Below are 16,373 nucleotides of genomic sequence, written 5' to 3'. Positions count from 1 at the left end.
ATCTGACAAGAAAGCCAGTCTAATCTCACATATCTCAGAATTCTATCGATCCTCACTGAACAAATTTGTTTCCCAACTGGGGCTGGTATAACAAAGAGCAAAACAACACACACTTGGCACTTCCAAACAAATACAAGGGAAATTGTCAGATACATACCCGTTAGATATACTGTTGAAGACATAGTGGCATTCTCCATCATGAAATTGCAGTCAGCCAACCATCTAACTTTACTGCTGTTTGGTCACCATCCAACTGCTTGTTGAAAAGGGTAGACAAATTCACGCGGGATGTGGTGGTGAGCCCCAATGTTGGCACACCTTCAAACCTGGAACACAAAAAGATTGCACAGCAGTTAGGATAACAACTTTGGAAATAAAACAGTAAATTAGTCTCAATTTGAATTTGTTCTTTACGCTTGCATTCTAAAAACACACAAATCTTACTGGATAATAATAAAAGATTGATTTAAGAAAAAAAAAAGGTTTTCATGGAAAGTCATCGCTGTGTGAGAATGATCAAGTCAAGATCATCAGCCCTCTCCTTTCAATCTGGAACGTGTAGGCAAAATTCAGGCTTCCATTAACTTTTACATTTTTCTCATTGGCTTCTCACTTTTCTTCATCTGGGATATTTTGTTATACATTGTGGAGCTATGGTCCATGACGATTCACATGTAGACTGAGGAAATTGCTATTTCAACACACATTGTGTCTAGCTTCAGGAGTACAGCTAGTTCAACCTTGTTACGAGATACTACTGTTTGTTCTTCAACGGATTCTTCCAAAGGCACAGACAATTCTAAAAGTCAAACAGTACTTGGAAAGTATAGACTTGTCGTGCATCAGCTAAATGATGCTGTAACTTTGGCTAAGAATCACACGAAAAATTTCCCAATAGTTCCACCATTTTCAGTATGGAGATTATCTCCATACTATAATATCTCCAGGAGATATAATAAGTCATATGCAAGAGAAACCATCGACGCCTCACCTCTCGTACCGATGAGATCTTATTCTAAGAGATGTAGAATGCTTAACTGTTTTCTCACATTTTATCGGTTACTACCTACACATTTTCAACCACGCGTAAGGGGACGGGATATTTGTGATAACAACACATGATTTTTAGATCAGGCAATTTAGAACAAACAAAAGAATACTAACGTCAATGAACTTTTTAGGCAATTAATTCAATTTCACTCTACTTTGTAAAACTACTCCTCTCCCCACGACTGGTTAATGTAAAGGTAACACCGGCGGTCACCCAGCCACAATTTGTTTCAATCACGATCTCTGCAGAACAACAGCAGAGTGGCAGATTGGCAGGGTGGTGGGTGGAGAATGCATGCAGACGAACTTCCGTCTTAACAGCGATGCCATTTTAGCTCGACGGAGTTTAATCAAATGTTTGATAAGTGAATCAAAACAATCACCATTAAATTCATTTGTCGTATCAAAGTAGACTAGTAGAGGCCTCTTTAATTTAATTTTAATACAATAATTTTAGGACAACTACATGACTAGATATAATATAATAATAACACCTTTTGGTGATTTTATAAAATTTGAGGATTAGTCCCTCACAGTATATTTCTTATCACAATTCTTATTCATTTTATTATTTTTACATTTTGTTTTACATTTTTTTTATAGTAAAAATAATTATTTCTGAGAAGGGTTTTTACAAGAAATATAAAATGTGCGAATTACAGCAAGTAATCCGCTGAAGAATGAGGAAAACAAACAATAGTTAAATGGATCTGTTAAAACTTGCACAGAAAAAAAAATGCGTCTAGAACAGGAATATCTGCTTATTAAATTGACAAAATCATGTATATAATATTTTCCAAGTTCAAAAAACTTACAAAAAAATTTAAAAAAAAACAAAAGTCTTACCCCGGGTATGGAACAGCTGGCTCACGGTACCGTAGCACAAGGCACAAGGCACAAGGCTCCAACCACTGGCACAACTGTTCCTCTTAGTTAAGCGAATTTTTGGTCATTATATATGCGTATTTTATCAGTTTAGTCTATAACATACAAAATATGGTTATTCTCACTATATTCACTCTTATTCCTTGCCAAGGTAATCTCCCTATACAAATTCAATCAAGATGGTCTGCCCTGTCTTGATTGACTGTAGGTGCGAATTACAACAAGTAATCCGCTAAATAATGAGGAAAACAAAAAATAGATGGATCTGTTAAAACTTGCACAAAAAAAATTGCGTCTAGAAAAGGAATATCTGCTTATTAAATTGACAAAATCATGTATATAATATTTTCCAAGTTCAAAAAACTTACTAAAAAATAATAAAAAAAAAGTCTTACCCCGGGTATGGAACAGCTGGCTCACGGTACCGTAGCACAAGGCACAAGGCACAAGGCTCCAACCACTGGCACAACTGTTCCTCTTAGTTAAGCGAATTTTTGGTCATTATATATGCGTATTTTATCAGTTTAGTCTATAACATACAAAATATTGTTATTCTCACTACGCACTCTTCTCTCTTCTACCTTGCCAAGGTAATCTCCCTATGCAAAGTCAATCAAGATGGACTTGCCCTGTCTTGATTGACTGTAGGTGCGAATTACAACAAGTAATCCGCTAAATAATGAGGAAAACAAAAAATAGTTAAATGGATCTGTTAAAACTTGCACAGAAAAAAAAATTGCGTCTAGAACAGGAATATCTGTTTATTAAATTTACAAAATCATGTATATAATATTTTCCAAGTTAAAAAAACTTACTAAAAAATAAAAAAAATAAAAAGTCTTACCCCGGGTATGGAACAGCTGGCTCACGGTACCGTAGCACAAGGCACAAGGCACAAGGCTCCAACCACTGGCACAACTGTTCCTCTTAGTTAAGCGAATTTTTGGTCATTATATATGCGTATTTTATCAGTTTAGTCTATAACATACAAAATATTGTTATTCTCACTACGCACTCTTCTCTCTTCTACCTTGCCAAGGTAATCTCCCTATGCAAAGTAAATCAAGATGGACTTGCCCTGTCTTGATTGACTGTAGGTGCGAATTACAACAAGTAATCCGCTAAATAATGAGGAAAACAAAAAATAGTTAAATGGATCTGTTAAAACTTGCACAGAAAAAAAAATTGCGTCTAGAACAGGAATATCTGTTTATTAAATTTACAAAATCATGTATATAATATTTTCCAAGTTCAAAAAACTTACTAAAAAATAAAAAAAATAAAAAGTCTTACCCCGGGTATGGAACAGCTGGCTCACGGTACCGTAGCACAAGGCACAAGGCACAAGGCTCCAACCACTGGCACAACTGTTCCTCTTAGTTAAGCGAATTTTTGGTCATTATATATGCGTATTTTATCAGTTTAGTCTATAACATACAAAATATTGTTATTCTCACTACGCACTCTTCTCTCTTCTACCTTGCCAAGGTAATCTCCCTATGCAAAGTAAATCAAGATGGACTTGCCCTGTCTTGATTGACTGTAGGTGCGAATTACAACAAGTAATCCGCTAAATAATGAGGAAAACAAAAAATAGTTAAATGGATCTGTTAAAACTTGCACAGAAAAAAAAATTGCGTCTAGAACAGGAATATCTGTTTATTAAATTTACAAAATCATGTATATAATATTTTCCAAGTTCAAAAAACTTACTAAAAAATAAAAAAAATAAAAAGTCTTACCCCGGGTATGGAACAGCTGGCTCACGGTACCGTAGCACAAGGCACAAGGCTCCAACCACTGGCACAACTGTTCCTCTTAGTTAAGCGAATTTTTGGTCATTATATATGCGTATTTTATCAGTTTAGTCTATAACATACAAAATATGGTTATTCTCACTATATTCACTCTTATTCCTTGCCAAGGTAATCTCCCTATACAAATTCAATCAAGATGGTCTGCCCTGTCTTGATTGACTGTAGGTGCGAATTACAACAAGTAATCCGCTAAATAATGAGGAAAACAAAAAATAGATGGATCTGTTAAAACTTGCACAAAAAAAATTGCGTCTAGAAAAGGAATATCTGCTTATTAAATTGACAAAATCATGTATAGAATATTTTCCAAGTTCAAAAAACTTACTAAAAAATAATAAAAAAAAAGTCTTACCCCGGGTATGGAACAGCTGGCTCACGGTACCGTAGCACAAGGCACAAGGCACAAGGCTCCAACCACTGGCACAACTGTTCCTCTTAGTTAAGCGAATTTTTGGTCATTATATATGCGTATTTTATCAGTTTAGTCTATAACATACAAAATATTGTTATTCTCACTACGCACTCTTCTCTCTTCTACCTTGCCAAGGTAATCTCCCTATGCAAAGTCAATCAAGATGGACTTGCCCTGTCTTGATTGACTGTAGGTGCGAATTACAACAAGTAATCCGCTAAATAATGAGGAAAACAAAAAATAGTTAAATGGATCTGTTAAAACTTGCACAGAAAAAAAAATTGCGTCTAGAACAGGAATATCTGTTTATTAAATTTACAAAATCATGTATATAATATTTTCCAAGTTCAAAAAACTTACTAAAAAATAAAAAAAATAAAAAGTCTTACCCCGGGTATGGAACAGCTGGCTCACGGTACCGTAGCACAAGGCACAAGGCACAAGGCTCCAACCACTGGCACAACTGTTCCTCTTAGTTAAGCGAATTTTTGGTCATTATATATGCGTATTTTATCAGTTTAGTCTATAACATACAAAATATGGTTATTCTCACTATATTCACTCTTATTCCTTGCCAAGGTAATCTCCCTATACAAATTCAATCAAGATGGTCTGCCCTGTCTTGATTGACTGTATGTGCGAATTACAACAAGTAATCCGCTAAATAATGAGGAAAACCAAAAATAGTTAAATGGATCTGTTAATTCTTGCACAGAAAAAAAAAATTGCGTCTAGAACAGGAATATCTGTTTATTAAATTGACAAAATCATGTATATAATATTTTCCAAGTTCAAAAAACTTACTAAAAAATAATAAAAAAAAAGTCTTACCCCGGGTATGGAACAGCTGGCTCACGGTACCGTAGCACAAGGCACAAGGCACAAGGCTCCAACCACTGGCACAACTGTTCCTCTTAGTTAAGCGAATTTTTGGTCATTATATATGCGTATTTTATCAGTTTAGTCTATAACGGACAAAATATGGTTATTCTCACTATATTCACTCTTATTCCTTGCCAAGGTAATCTCCCTATACAAATTCAATCAAGATGGTCTGCCCTGTCTTGATTGACTGTATGTGCGAATTACAACAAGTAATCCGCTAAATAATGAGGAAAACAAAAAATAGTTAAATGGATCTGTTAATTCTTGCACAGAAAAAAAAAATTGCGTCTAGAACAGGAATATCTGTTTATTAAATTGACAAAATCATGTATATAATATTTTCCAAGTTCAAAAAACTTACTAAAAAATAATAAAAAAAAAAGTCTTACCCCGGGTATGGAACAGCTGGCTCACGGTACCGTAGCACAAGGCACAAGGCACAAGGCTCCAACCACTGGCACAACTGTTCCTCTTAGTTAAGCGAATTTTTGGTCATTATATATGCGTATTTTATCAGTTTAGTCTATAACATACAAAATATTGTTATTCTCACTACGCACTCTTCTCTCTTCTACCTTGCCAAGGTAATCTCCCTATGCAAAGTCAATCAAGATGGACTTGCCCTGTCTTGATTGACTGTAGGTGCGAATTACAACAAGTAATCCGCTAAATAATGAGGAAAACAAAAAATAGATGGATCTGTTAAAACTTGCACAAAAAAAATTGCGTCTAGAAAAGGAATATCTGCTTATTAAATTGACAAAATCATGTATATAATATTTTCCAAGTTCAAAAAACTTACTAAAAAATAAAAAAATAAAAGTCTTATCCCGGGTATGGAACAGCTGGCTCACGGTACCGTAGCACAAGGCTCCAACCACTGGCACAACTGTTCCTCTTAGTTTAGCGAATTTTTGGTCATTATATATGCGTATTTTATCAGTTTAGTCCATTATGTACAAAATATGGTTATTCTCACTATACTCACTCTTATTCCTTACCAAGGTAATCTCCCTATGCAAATTCAATAAAGATGGTCTTGCCCTGTCTTGATTGACTGTATGTGCGAATTACAACAAGTAATCCGCTAAAGAATGAGGAAAACAAAAAATAGTTATATGGATCTGTTAAAACTTGCACCGAAAAAATCAATTGCGTTTAGAACAGGAATCTCTTTTTATTAAATTTACAAAATCGTGTATTTATTATTTTCAAACTCTAAATAACTATCTTAAAAAATAAATAAATAAAATGTTGTCCCCGAGGATCGAACAGTTGACTTACGGTTCCGTAGCACCTGGCTTCCACTTTTCGGCCAACTGTTCCTATTATTTGTACAATTTTTGGTCATTATATATGCGAATTTTGTGACATCCATATGTACGTAATACGGTAATACTCAGCACAACGCACTATTATCTCTTCTTCCTTGCCCAGGAAATCTCCCTATTCAAAGTCAATTAATAATGGACCTGCCCTGTCTTGATTGACTGTATGTGCGTTATTCGAAAAAGTCATTCCCGGCCTGACGTCATCGAAGTTGGTGTCGTATTTCCTCTGCTGTGCATCGGCTAGGACAGCCGTCAGCAGATGCCCGAGGGCTAATACCTATGTACGAATTATTTATTTAAATAAGCAATAACGCATGGGAAAATGTTTACGTAATGGATAATATTAGCTGACCTGAAAAATGGATTAAAACGCTTGCATGTTGGGACTGAGAAATGTTGTTCGCTGCTGAAGCTCAGTGCGCACTTGACGACGACGGCCCAAATGCCTTTATTATAAAGATATTTTAAGTCAATATAAGATAGCGAGTTTTTTTGGACTGTTTATTTATTCCGTTATCTGCTGTGAGACATTGGACGTTTCCACTTTCTAACATAACAAATCCGGATTCATTTCAGATTTCCATAGACAGCAATAATCCTTTACGATCAAAACATGCAAGGCAATCTCTTCAGTCACTTCTAGTCCATTTTCATATTTTCTCAGGTTTACCCACAGAGAAACCAGCAGAGTGGAACTCATGTCATTCTTATCGAAAATCTTATTTGTTTTGAGATAAAGAAGACGAAATCGAAACTTTTTGTCCGATCGGAAAATGTTGGTAAAATAAAATATTATTGATGTATTTCTATTTTTTTAAATTAATTATTATTATTTAAGTCTACTTTGATACGACACATGAATTTAATTGAGATTGTTTTGATTGACTCTCTGATTGACTTATCAAACATTTGATTAAACTCCGTCGAGCTAAAATGGCATCGCTGTTAAGACGGAAGTTCGTCTGCATGCATTCTCCACCCACCACCCTGCCAATCTGCCACTCTGCTGTTGTTCTGCAGAGATCGTGATTGAAACAAATTGTGGCTGGGTGACCGCCGGTGTTACCTTTACATTAACCAGTCGTGGGGAGAGGAGTAGTTTTACAAAGTAGAGTGAAATTGAATTAATTGCCTAAAAAGTTCATTGACGTTAGTATTCTTTTGTTTGTTCTAAATTGCCTGATCTAAAAATCATGTGTTGTTATCACAAATATCCCGTCCCCTTACGCGTGGTTGAAAATGTGTAGGTAGTAACCGATAAAATGTGAGAAAACAGTTAAGCATTCTACATCTCTTAGAATAAGATCTCATCGGTACGAGAGGTGAGGCGTCGATGGTTTCTCTTGCATATGACTTATAATATCTCCATACTGAAAATGGTGGAACTATTGGGAAATTTTTCGTGTGATTCTTAGCCAAAGTTACAGCATCATTTAGCTGATGCACGACAAGTCTATACTTTCCAAGTACTGTTTGACTTTTAGAATTGTCTGTGCCTTTGGAAGAATCCGTTGAAGAACAAACAGTAGTATCTCGTAACAAGGTTGAACTAGCTGTACTCCTGAAGCTAGACACAATGTGTGTTGAAATAGCAATTTCCTCAGTCTACATGTGAATCGTCATGGACCATAGCTCCACAATGTATAACAAAATATCCCAGATGAAGAAAAGTGAGAAGCCAATGAGAAAAATGTAAAAGTTAATGGAAGCCTGAATTTTGCCTACACGTTCCAGATTGGAAGGAGAGGGCTGGATTGATGATCTTGACTTGATCATTCTCACACAGCGATGACTTTCCATGAAAACCTTTTTTTTTTCTTAAATCAATCTTTTATTATTATCCAGTAAGATTTTTGTGTTTTTAGAATGCAAGCGTAAAGAACAAATTCAAATTGAGACTAATTTACTGTTTTATTTCCAAAGTTGTTATCCTAACTGCTGTGCAATCTTTTTGTGTTCCAGGTTTGAAGGTGTGCCAACATTGGGGCTCACCACCACATCCCGCGTGAATTTGTCTACCCTTTTCAACAAGCAGTTGGATGGTGACCAAACAGCAGTAAAGTTAGATGGTTGGCTGACTGCAATTTCATGATGGAGAATGCCACTATGTCTTCAACAGTATATCTAACGGGTATGTATCTGACAATTTCCCTTGTATTTGTTTGGAAGTGCCAAGTGTGTGTTGTTTTGCTCTTTGTTATACCAGCCCCAGTTGGGAAACAAATTTGTTCAGTGAGGATCGATAGAATTCTGAGATATGTGAGATTAGACTGGCTTTCTTGTCAGATCATTTTAGCGCTTCGTATTTTTGCTTCTCACGAGTTATCCATTTAATTTTTAGTACAGCATTGATTTATTCATAACTAATTGCAACTGAATGAAAGACGAGACTAGATAGAAAATTTTCAAATCGACAACTTTTGTATTCAGAATTACGATCAACGTATCAGCGACTTAGCAGCAACAATCAAGAGAATTTAGAGAATCGAAATTCGGTTAATGAAGAATCTTGTGAACCTTGTTCTTGAGTCGGAATCTAAAGGCGTCCCCGATCGTTTGGGACGGACACATTCCTTTCAACCATCGACTATTAGGCCTCGGCCACTTTCCTGGCTTACCTTTGAGTTGGGGCGATTTTTTGGCTTGCAGGAAGCTGCGATGGACGGTAGTGACGCGGCGAGCTGTTAATGCAGAGAATTGCTGATTGGCCTGGTCTCTGGATGCGATGAGGCGATCAAGGCGTTTCTGGACGCGTGCGGCTGCTTCTGGACAGTGAATCGCTGTCAGGATATAAACACAATCCTTTAAGTATATTTCCCAATTATAGAAGACGTTCTCTTGCATATCATGACTTACCGCATGCCGCCCCTCCATCGCTCCTTCCAGTCTTGTTATCAATTCATCTTCATCTTGCGTCCCGGGCGGAACGAAAAAGCAGTCTGCGCTGCATTTGTCCAAAATGAACTTACTCAGCTCATATGCGTCCAACACGGAAGTCCAATTCGCTCTGATGTTATTTGAATCGATGAATGTGCGAAGGTTCGGTGCCACATCTTGAAGAAAAGTGTCGAAAACTATGTGCCCAATCGCGATGGCGGCCGATCGTTTGGAGGATGTCCATTTAGTCGTTTCTTCTGAAGCCACACTCATGAAAATAGTGTTTTTCGACACGGTGTAGGGTCGTCGTCCGTGCGAGGAAAGTAGACGCGTCATCATTTTTCGTAACTTTTGGACTAGCGACTTGGCCCCAATCATGTTCGCCACTGTAATCCAAGCTCGTAGAAACTTTTTCCATTCCCTCCAGACAACGGGTAAAACACCGTGGAAGACGGCGTTTCTGCCATAATTGGCCTTACGTAGGGTTGCGGTAGCGACTTCCACTCGACGTTTGGTTGTTCCAAAGAAATTCGGTATCTGTTGATTATAGTTAATCATTTTCTTGAGAAGGGTGGACGTGTCTTGATATTTGCGAGGGGCCAATCCCCATGACTTGAGAAACTGCCTTAATTCTCGTTTGAAAAGGAGGAGGGCTCTAGCCAAATGTTTTGTAATAAAAATGGCTTTTTTTTCTTGAACGCGGGTAAGCCTTTTCGATGCAAGCGCCAGCTTCTGCTTTTTCGTCAATTTTCTCGTGCCGGTTCCATTTCGGTTTTGCTGTCCTCGTGCCATTTTTGTATTTCAAAGATGATGAAAATCAATCGTTAACTGAACTTTCCATTAACTGCCGGTCTTTATCAAGGTTTGGGTGTGTCGTAGGTTGTTAGCAACCGCCAATCGGGCTTGTTTTTGCATAATTTGATTTGATTTAAAATCTATTGACTTTAAATGATTACTGCTAATGAAATAACTACATAATTACAAACAATGATCAATTATTATGATACTGATATTGTTTCTCCTTAATTAAGAATTTCTACTCTTACGTTGGGCAGTCCTGAATTCAACCCCTCTCTATTCGAGTTCTATTCTAAACGAATTTTCATGTGACCCCCGATGGTTTATTGATCAACATAAAAGTAGAAATTTCTTAATAAAGGAGAAAAAAAACACTAGTTACATATTATTAATTTCGTAATATTATAGATTTGAAGCTTAAAGAAAAAAATATTTAGTCACAAATCATAGTGTAAGCTGTGATTAATGTTCATGTTGTGTATTAAAGTGAAGTCGAGATTGAGTAAATAATTATTTTTATTTCACTGACAATTTAGCTGTTTAAATTTTTCAAAAAATACTGATCTAGGCGGAGTTATTGTCATAGAGGGAGGACGTCGTAATAAGGCAGTATGGGGTCCCATTGATTTTTAAGATTCGTAACTTGGTAACATCAACAAGGAAGGCAAAGAAAACAGAGGCTGGCACAATTTGATAGTGGAGCGAAAAATTTATGCTGATATCAACACGACGAATTTTGCTGCAGTTTCTAGATCGATTGCTTTTTTACAAGATAAACTTTAATGAGTGGACCTCATGCCGCAGGACAGCGCCTTTGTCCAGTCTTTTTTTTTTGTTTTTCGAACGGTCTCAACAGCGTTGGAATCGGCGGGAGGTTTTTTCCGCCAGGGTAAATGCCTAAATGGCAAACCGTCTCTGTTATGTTCACTCTCAGTGGACCCCAAACGCTACCTCACGGACGTATATGTTCTTGCTTCCCTGACACCTTTCCGCCTTTTGAATTCCGCTCCTTTTACCCGAATGTGATGTCGGTGAGGATTTTATTTTATTTTTTTAATGGGAGCAACAACAGGGACTACAAAGTGAGATCGGTGTGAATGCCCAGCCGCCCGTATGGCTGTCGATGTGGATCAATTATTAGAAATAAACACTGTTGATCAATTACAGTGAAGAAGCGAAACAATGAGACCTTTCATCTCCATGGGAATTGAACTAACCACCGACCTTGTAAGTCTGTTCTATCGAACACGAGCTGCGGACATCGAGAAACTAAGGTTTGGTTTGATTTGTTATGTAGGTAGTATGTATGTTATGTTGTAGGTACTGATAATATTGGTGATACACATTTGTTATATTTGATAGTATGTAGGTAGAGAACCCGTTGGCTTTTATCAAACTTGCTGGTCTAGAAGGAAACGTACCTCACTTGGAACACATCTTTGTCTACAACCTCCAGCAATAACATTTCAACTTGGAAAGACTCGACGCCATGAGCGAACTGAGTGTTTGTCATTTAATCACGGATAGCTGTGATGTTGATTTTTTTAAACCAAAACTTTGTCGTTGGTTGATCCCTTATTTACGTCGACTGGATACCCCTACAGCCTGATCGTATCAAGGAGTTATTTACGAGGCTTACTCGTAGTCAGGACTCAGGAGTCAAGAAAATCTGGACTGGGTCAATTCAAAAACGTAAATCACGCCAGCCCGATTGTCGTCGACGCAAACTTTCCAAGCCCTGGAATGCATATGCCTGCCAGAAGAACGACCAACTTGAAGTGGACATTACATTTTTCGATTGCTAGCCTGAGCGACCGCCTGGCTCCAAAGCAGATTCCCTACTTACCCATTTACACCATCAGTTGGATTAGCTCCAATCTCATTTAGAGGCAGCTAATGTTTTATTGTTGTCTGTAAGTGGAGTGTCTTTTTCAGTCCGTTTCACTCCTCAACGAGCTATAGATTAACATCCTATGTCTGTAATGCTTTCGAAAAGTTATCCAATGCAACTAACATTCCCAAGTAACTAATTCCTAAGAAACATTCCTACTCTTATAGAGAGAAAAAAAAACAGTGATTTTAATCTGTAATTAATCTTGGAATTCATATTTTTTAAAACAAAAATTATATATTGGAAGAGTTGCAAAATATATTTTATTAGACGGCCGAGTTGCACCAAATTGGCAACGCCAACGCCACTCATCTTCCACCAAAGAACGTTTGGCCTTGGCCTTGGCCCTGCTCTCTGCTGTTCATTTGCAAATTTTCTCATAGGACTTCGAAAGGTGTAATGAGAATTTGCAGTTCGTCGCGTCAAACTTTGAAGAAAATTTATTGAAATTGTAGATTTAATTCATAGATCTAGAAAAGGTAACAAGGATTTTATTTGTTAAACAAGTATATCAAATAGAAGATGTTTACTTAAAACATTTCTGACTGCATTACAGTGGGAAGGACATTCCATTACCAGCACGTGATCGATCCAGGTCGACGGTTCGCCAGATCTCCGTGGATTACAACAAGGTAACTGGAAATTTAGCTGTCAGTTATTGTCCTTTGGAAAATGTGTGACTTAATTACAGTGGTTTCTATTAATGTCTTACCTTGGTATGTGGTTGATGGCAATTGAAGTAAACCTTATCTACTTGCCTGTGTGGGAAGACTAGCAATTGGTAAATTGAGTTGAAATTGTAGTTTTATTCAATATTTATCAAGTGAATTGTTTTCTAATGGATCTTCCTAGTTACAAATTTTCTCTAGTCCATTACCTGGGTGATTTTGTTTTGATCTTTATTTAAGTAGAACAATATCTTCATCAATTTAAGCTTGAACTCTTTAATTTATTCTGTTGGGTTGTGCCAATTGATGCTCCCTTTAGTGTAGCGTTTCACTTTAAACTAATAACATTTTAAAAATTGTATTATTTCACTTTGCTTTGAAGCAGGTGGTTGGTGTTTGTTGGAGCAGTCTATGGTAAAGCAATCTAATGTGCTTGCTGTTCTCAGCTTTTCATGGTGCTGACATTTTGGCATTGTTTCACTTGATTTGCGTCTGCTCAGTGTTTGTGTGTATTTTATTGATAAGTATTTTTGGGTTGATATTCAGAGAAAACCAAAAATGTTGAGAACATAGAAGACCATGTCCTGCCAAAGAAATCTGTCATTCTGTCCTCCAACCCACTAAATGTGGTATGGTATCACGTCAGATTTGTTAAGTTTGCATTCCCTTCTTGCATCCTAAGAAAGGTTACCATTTTATTGAAACATAGGCATGCTTTATTATACCTAACTTCCGTTCTTGCCTCTAAGCATGTGTTCAGGCATGTTTATTGTTCATATTGTTAGTGATTTATTTCTTACATTCATAGCATTTTCCACTTCGGAATGAAAAGCATGCAACCAATTTCCAGCTCCAGACAGGTATCAGTATGCCTTGCATACGCGGTAGCGCTTATGTCCTCCGGCCGCCAGGTGGCGAGAGCGTCGCGTCAAAACTCAGACATTTTCACATTTTCCAGCCACCGACTGAAAATGTCTTCCAAATTCATCATGGTCATAAAAACTAATTGGCTAATTGGTAATTCTTGTTTGAAACTTTTTCTTCAATTTACTAAATGTTACATATTAATGTGTGATTCTATAGGCAATGCGTAATCCATCCTCCTGTAATTTCCTTTTGGCGAAATAATCTGATCACGTGGGCCAAAACTGCTGTCCATTTTGCCGAATGCCGTCTAGGCGTCTATTATTACCTGTACCTGCTGTACGAGTTTGCTGTACGTCTCGTCCCATGAAGAAGCACTTCAGACCAATTTAAGTAAATTTATTGATCAATATCTCTGCAATAATGCAATAGATTTTAAAGATTTTATTAGTTTATGTTCAGGTCTCAGACTGCTGTGCTGATATATTGCAGAAATCGAGAACACAGCCAAGTCATAGCTACATTGATGTCGTGGGACCACATGCTACTAAATTACTTCTTGCCTAAACATGTAATAAAAAAAAAACAGTAGTTTTTTCAGAGTACTTGACTTGAAATTTATGTCTCACGTTGCCGAAATATGTCTTCTCCTGCTTGTTCTACATAGCATCCTATGAACAGGTAACAGCATAGTGGACAAGGTAATAATGTTTGTGTATTCATTGAACTTGCAGTAAGATGTGGCTAACTTTCTTCATTAACTTTAAAAAAGTCCTTTGATGTCATTAAATAATTTCTGTCTGAAACTCAATCTGTCTTTTTCCCTGTAGGTTTCGATAGCCATTTGACGTTGACGGTGTCAATGGAGATGCTGAATTTCACAATTCAACTCTGCCAAACAGTTTTTCATATGGCCTGAATCTGAAGATTAATTTAATTTGATTTTGTTTCTAGATTATGCTCCCATAGCTGCTGTCTAATTTGATACGTTGTTGCAGCCATATGCTGGTGGTAAAAGTCTTTTTGCATAAAGTTGAACTGTGATTGTACCTTGATGACGGTTTCATGTTGCGGAAGTTTAGAACAGTATGTTAAATTGTCATTTTGCCAAATAATAAACAAATCATCGCGATTGGGAAAGCAACGAGGAGGTGGGAGGGAGACTTAAATATTTAAAAGAAATGTTGAGGTGTTTTGTCGAAGAAATTGACTCGGTAATTTGTAAATTGTTCGAGCGAGCTTTAGCTCGCGATGAGCAATTTGGATTGTTGGGGGAATGGAGTGAAGACATTGACTGTGTGCGACCTCTATATTTCAGCTGCTTCTCAGCAAACAAAAGAACAACAAAAACGGGGGATAGGTGAGAGATGGCGCTCAGGTGGGCGGACCTTTCTCTTAGACACATCAGAATTGGAAGCAAAAACAAACTGTGGATCTGGCTTAACGGAAAATGTGTAAGGTGATCCATGGTTCAAATGGCCTATTTGTTGTTGTTGTTCTGATCGCCTTTATTGGCGGGATTGGGTGAGCCACGGTCGAAATTGGATCTGCGGCTATCATTGTTGTATCTAGCAAAAAGATAGAAGGAAAGAGGAATTAGTGGGCCGTCAATAATCGGATGCTGCACCTAATTCAAGTTAAATAACATAATGATAACGGGAATGAAGTGGGCGGGATGGGTGGTTAGAAGACAGTCAATGTCTTCACTCCATTCCCCCAACAATCCAAATTGCTCATCGCGAGCTAAAGCTCGCTCGAACAATTTACAAATTGTCGGTAAATTCGTTCGACATTGACTGTGTCTTTAAAGCAAGATATAATCAGATATAATAAGATATAAGATAAGACCCCCTGATGGTCGACAGTTACCAACGCCTGATTGAAAATTGGAGCTCGTGGGAGCCCTGCTGGACTGTGTAACATGGATGCGCCACCAAATCGGCATTTCGTCTAAAAAGGCGTCAATACTCTTTCATACGAATAGTTGTCGGAGGGTTCCTTCCCACCGTGCTGCAGCTCTTGCTGGAATGAAAATTAACAAGGAAAAGCTAATACCTCCTTGACGCCAGACAACAGAGAGTTGTGGTTCCGTTGCTTACACCAACTGCTCCAAGCGACCTCAGCGGACTGGTATGCAGGGTGCGTATTCGATCGAATTGCTCCCAGTATGAGCTCGATAATTTCCTTCGGAAAGGTTCGTTCTTCCAGACAACTCCGGAGAACCACCGAGCGATAAAACAGATGGATTCGTTCCTGTCAATGGATGACCCTCCCCCAACGGGGAGATCAGCCTACTTGGATGGGAAGAGAAGGAGCGGAATTTCCGTTGCTAGCTCTATCAGGGACGGGAGGTCAGTGGTGTTGCTAGGGCAATCTCGGCTAGTTTCCTAGTCCTTATTCGTTTCATACTGCCCCCCTCCCTTCTTTAAAAAGGATGCATCCGACGCCCTGGACAAATCCGTCGTCGGGAAAACTGAGCGGACGGCCAGATGTAAAATCTGCCTTTGAAACCACCCAAGAAGGATTTCTAAGAGCCTCTTGTAAACGTGCCGAAAGCGTAAATTGCTCTCTTGACCTGATCAGATGATCATCCGGTTTGGAATCTAAGGGGATCCGAAGAGCACGGAAGTGTGCTGGGGCAATGCTATACCCGTGCGCCGAGATTAAAATCTCATCCCAATAAAGTTCGAGGCGAAGGTCGTTCTTTCGCAGGAAGGTTACCACTCCCCTTACTAGTCTGGTGAACGCCCATCACATTGAGTTTAAAACGAAGGAGGGGGGGGGGGGGCACGGATTCGAAGAAAACGCCCCCATTTAAACTGAAGGAATTTCAAAAGGCCTTCAAAAATAGGAAAAAAAAATTGAGACCGACAAGTATGAGTCAATCAAGTTCAA

General features: G+C 38.0%; 2 long non-coding RNA genes across 8 annotated transcripts; one reads left to right on the top strand and one right to left on the bottom strand.

Moving 5' to 3' along the window:
• Nucleotides 1-6,234: 6,234 nt before the first annotated feature.
• LOC124201072 lies at nt 6,235-6,910 on the bottom strand. The gene is made up of 3 exons (XR_006877484.1): nt 6,733-6,910; nt 6,456-6,657; nt 6,235-6,374 (listed from the first exon to the last, which is right to left on the bottom strand). It is a non-coding gene; the product is annotated as an uncharacterized LOC124201072 (long non-coding RNA).
• Nucleotides 6,911-12,142: 5,232 nt separating this feature from the next.
• On the top strand, nt 12,143-14,691 carry LOC124201078. 7 transcript variants are annotated; one of them, XR_006877501.1, is made up of 9 exons: nt 12,143-12,425; nt 12,503-12,578; nt 12,638-13,069; nt 13,161-13,243; nt 13,423-13,631; nt 13,698-13,871; nt 13,930-14,049; nt 14,146-14,179; nt 14,309-14,691. It is a non-coding gene; the product is annotated as an uncharacterized LOC124201078 (long non-coding RNA). The 7 variants fall into 7 exon arrangements; XR_006877499.1 differs by having other exon boundaries at nt 13,161-13,300; nt 13,941-14,049; XR_006877502.1 differs by having other exon boundaries at nt 12,144-12,425; nt 12,638-13,028.
• Nucleotides 14,692-16,373: the final 1,682 nt, after the last annotated feature.

This window comes from Daphnia pulex, chromosome 8, assembly GCF_021134715.1.
Source record: "Daphnia pulex isolate KAP4 chromosome 8, ASM2113471v1".
NCBI lineage: Eukaryota > Metazoa > Arthropoda > Branchiopoda > Diplostraca > Daphniidae > Daphnia > Daphnia pulex.
This window is presented reverse-complemented; position numbering and strand designations above follow the sequence as displayed.